The sequence below is a fragment of the Argopecten irradians genome, unplaced genomic scaffold (assembly GCF_041381155.1).
Source record: "Argopecten irradians isolate NY unplaced genomic scaffold, Ai_NY scaffold_0575, whole genome shotgun sequence".
In the NCBI taxonomy this organism is placed as follows: domain Eukaryota; kingdom Metazoa; phylum Mollusca; class Bivalvia; order Pectinida; family Pectinidae; genus Argopecten; species Argopecten irradians.
The window spans coordinates 32,198-37,127 of NW_027188042.1; positions in this window are offsets into that span (position 1 = coordinate 32,198).

Sequence of the window (4,930 nt, forward strand, 5' to 3'; positions counted from 1 at the left end):
GGCCATCGGATCATCTTCTGCTAATGCCTGTCCATATCTCATAGAATCAGGCCTTTGTAAATCCAGTGACTGGCTACTTCTAAATTCCAGTCGCTGATGTACCATGTCCCTTCTCAGGTCTTCCAAAGCCGTATGCAACAGTTTAACTTCATGACGTAAACCCTCATTCTTTTTCTGAATACTGGTGTTTTATTCCATTTCGTGTACATTACTCTGGTGAGTCCCCAGTCCACTATCTGTACGCGTAGGTCGTAGCTGTACCTCGCCACTAGGTGTTCCATTTATATATCTCGTTTGTGGGAGTAGCGAACTCCCGGCACCGGGTTTGGTATAGGATCCGTAGGGACGGTAGGGCTATGCCTACCTTGCTCCTCGTCTCCCCCAAAGTCCATCGTCTCAGTGTGAAATGAAGCAGAAAACGTCGCTGTTCAATAGCTTGTATATCTCAAATGAACAATATGCCAATATGTTGTTGGTGTTGTTACTTAAAACCTCAAAAGCTCAGATATTACGCAGCTGATAACAGCTAAGTTCCGAATAACGGCGTCGCCTCAGATAAGATCGTATGTGTTCATCAAAGAATCGTCCCACCGCTGCCACCAATGTAACGATTTCCGCCTCCCTGTCCTCTTGTAGGGTCCCTTCGTCAGTATAACGAAAGTGGTAGTCGCAGACTACCTGGAATGTCACATACAAATTTCTTATCCTGACGTCTCCGGAGCACAGCTGTCTTCTGGACTATGGGTTTCTCAATTAGATTATAGTCTGAGTAGTAGTCATTATTGTAATATCAATGAATAACAAAGGCCAGTTTTTAAGCATAAATGTTATTATTAAGAAATCATCAGAGTTAACTTACAATATGCAATATACAATAAAATAGCAACCTCATGAAATCTCTGACTAGAATAAGTGAAGTTCAGAGAACAACTTTACATTGCAACTAATACAAGAGTACGAGCCGCAATCCATCCACAGATAAATTCACAATAAATACCCTACAAGCTGTCAGTGACTGCACGCGGCTTGTCAGTGACAACCCCACTGACACGCCTGAAGCCGTCATTTGTAGGGCTGTAACGGAGTATCGAGTACTCGAGTATTCACAAATTATTGAGAAAGATCGGATACGAGTTATTCGTTACTCCTGATATTTGTGGATCGCGATCTTTACAAAAGCTAAAAAATAATACCTTCTTTAATGCTGTCATGGCTCAAAAATGTGGAAGCAAAATGTACACTAAAATCTGAATTATCATCGATGTTTTCTCTTTGATGTAGACCGGAAGTACACAAGAGCTGCGTGAAGTAAAGCTAGCTACAACAATGTTTTTTCGTATACCACGCTTCGATGCAGTGTTGTGAATTCTTCATAAAATAATTAATGATAAAACATAATTATTGATATTCTAGAGATGTAAAAGATGATAATTGATTTCGTTTTCATTACGGGTCGGAAATATGTAAAAATACGAATATATTACATTAGGCTACTGAGTATGTAGATGTGAACCCCATGTCAAAAACGAAAGGTAGGCTATATTATGAGTCAAAATCATAAATCACTTGATTTAAAAATAAAAATACTATAGGCCAAGAACCAAATTAAATTGTAACTGATCTTACAGATTTAAACATTTTTTTCTTAATCTCAATGATTATTCTGTATTTGATCAAAATAAAAGTAACAGTGAAAATATTTTCATATGGTTATTTATGCCTTATCATGATGATTTCATGCCGTAATTGATGTGCAGTAGTATTTTTGAGATGACGTCATTTCAAAATTCAAATAATTTGATTTTTTTATAGTTACAGTGACTGAATCCCTTAGTGATAAGGAATATAAAATTGCTTAAAAATGGTTTTATTATCATTCAAACATTTACTCAATATTTAAGAGCATTATTGATTTTATAAATAAACAAACAGGTTTCGACTTCTTCAATTGAATCTTTTGCTTGTATCTAACTGGTGATTCGTGGTCCAATCTGTGAATCGTCTTACCTCGAAATCGTGCATCGGATCGGCATCGCACAAATGGTAAAGACAATCCACAGCCCTAATTTTTATGGTTATTTGCGGATATCATTGGATCGCCTCTTGTATAATGGTACATGTTTTTCAATACTGGTAGATAAAATATTCATAAGGTATGTCCAATGTTCATTCGCATCCATATTTGTAGTCATCTTCTGATGCTGTGTTCAGCCAACTCTTTGGTAATAGATTACATTACATTACCTTTAAGAAAGTTGCGTTTATCGATGTTTTTGTTCCCAGGATTTCAGCAATAACATAAAATGTCAAATTCTAACATTAGGTGATCACTTTTGCCTAGGATGCTGGATTGAACTTGATGTTTGTAATTCATTCCTTCTTCATTTGTTCTAGGATGGAGGTCGAGTAAGATGGAACTATGGTTCTCCCTAATTCTTGTCGGTCTTTTGACATGTTGGGTGTTAAAATGCAGTCCCTTGTTACCTACACAACAACCTCGTGGCGATATGTGAATAACACTACAGAGGTTGTGTTGGTATTCCAGTCGATTTCTTTACAGTTGTAAATCACCCCACCAAAGTAATATGTGAGTGAGAAAGTTACCATTTGAGATGGTTTCCAGTAGATTTACTAGTTTATTGTTGTTATCTTCATTACTGCTAGGGGCTTCTATAAATACAAACATTATGGCTACTAAATTATATCCTCTTCTTTAGGTTTATTCTTCAAATAACATTATTCATCGATGGTCGGGTATTAATGTCTACTGCGTTCATGGGTAATAGATGAATCAAATATAAATGGCCACACCTCTCTGTGTTTGAAGATTTTCCAAAATGAACACTGTAGTTATCGATAGAATATGACTGGTTGTTGACGACATCAACGGGGAATATTTTGGATATATTCCGTTACACATATTATGTCCGGGTTTTTTTTTTCTTTAATTTCTACTTCCCAGTTCAGTTTTCTTTGATAGTGTTAACGTGTCCACATTACTGTATAAAACTTTAAGGTTTGCCAATCCTTGGTAGCGGTTAAAATTGGTAAAAACTGTATCCTATGCCTCTCTAACTGTTGGTGATGTTGGTTCATCATCTGTGACCTCATTTACTGTAGTGTTTTCCTGTTGTGTCCCCGAACGTTGATGTTTCCGCATATGGGAAGGTTAAGTCATCTCTATGATCTAGTAGGGTCTCTTGCGAGTATAGATCATCTGACATTGAGGTATCATGGTTAGAGAGACTTGTCGCCATAGTTGGTTCTATAGGGCTGAGGGATATAGTGTCTAAGGATTCTTATTGGTAAATCAACTCCTTTTTGGAGATGACGGTATATTTGGATGTGTAATCACTGGGACCCCTTTGTTGTGTTGCTTGACTGTTAGGTTTAGTCTTTCTCTACATTTGAGTGCCTTTTAGATTGACGTCTCGGTGAAAACAGTTCTGTTTCTTTTGGTATTGTTTTCAGGCACTGTTAGAGAGGTATGTTAGGTTGTTTAGGTGCTCCTAGTTCTTCTCTCTTTCTTCTTTCTTTCTTCTCGGCTGTTGTTTTTGTTTGGTCAATTTTCAAGGATAACCTTTTTCAAACGAGTCGCGAGCCTTATCCGATATATGTCGAGCATTTTCAAGGAGTGCCTTTCTTCTCTGACTTTTTCTATCATTACTATAAGAAGAGTTGTATATGTGTAGTTGTGTAAGAAGAGCAGAATTGTACTTTCCCATTCTGAATCTGAGTGGTAAGTTTGAATGTTTTTACCGATTAGGCTTTGTGTCAGATCGTCTATATCCTTCTTGTCATTGGTTTTCCTGTCCATGTTGTTCTGGTCAGTCTTTTCCGGGACATTTTGAACAGTATGATATTTAGCCTCTTGTTCTTGCGCTCCTCTAGCTCTTTGTGACGTTCATCAACTAACTCTTGTATCTGTGTTTTGAATTCTCTTGTAATGTCTGATGTCACAGTTTCTTTGATGCTATTCATTCCAGATTCAAATTGATCCTTGCGGTCTATTTCAAGTTTATCCAAACGAGACTCAATTTTGTTGAAACGGTGGATTGGTATTGTCACAGAGTTTCCTTAGGTCTGAACCCATCCCTATCAATGTTGGTTGTAACCTGGCACATGTTGAGCACGTCCAAAGGAAATTTTTCAAGTTCACCATTTACTATACAGCTTGTACATATTATCCGAGATACCTGAACAACGTGACAAAAATACTGTTCACATAGATAACAGCGAAGGGACCTTTTGAGTTGGTATCAAGCTTGAATCACAACGCCCACATATTTCATTCTCAGAGCCTTGTCGTGCCCTTTTGGGATTTTGTTTATCTATTTTTGTGTCCACCGGGTCTACACTGGTAAAGCTGATTGTTTGTCCGTCATCGTTTGTGAATGTAAGTATTACTAATAACTGTATTTGACTTAGCAGAGTGACGAGTTACTCCTCACCAACTCACTGTTATAGGCTATTATTATAGATATTGACAAACAGGTACTGTTGTTGGACTGATGTGATGAGATCAAAAAAAACCACAAATTTGTTGATCTGGATGTCGATATATTCCTAAAGATATAAATAAAAGTTAGTAATTAGCACATTGACCAACTTTGTATAATATTTTGGCTCTGGTACACCGGAGGGCAGGAAGGCGGCAGATGTCGTTTTAATAAACTATGGGCTCCCTTACCAGTGACGATCTTACTACTTTATTATCAGGACCCAGTGTTTTAAGGGTCTATGACAAGTGCGGGAAAATTCCGAAGATCGGAGCAGATGGCCAATTGATCAGGGTCGTGGGACCGTTTCTATTTTCAAAATTTTACTTCAATCGGTTTATGAAATTAAATTTTTGTTTGCAAAATTTTACACAGAGTAACGGAAAAGTACGGGAATTGTCGTGGGGTACCATCGCGTTCTTAGTGTGCCA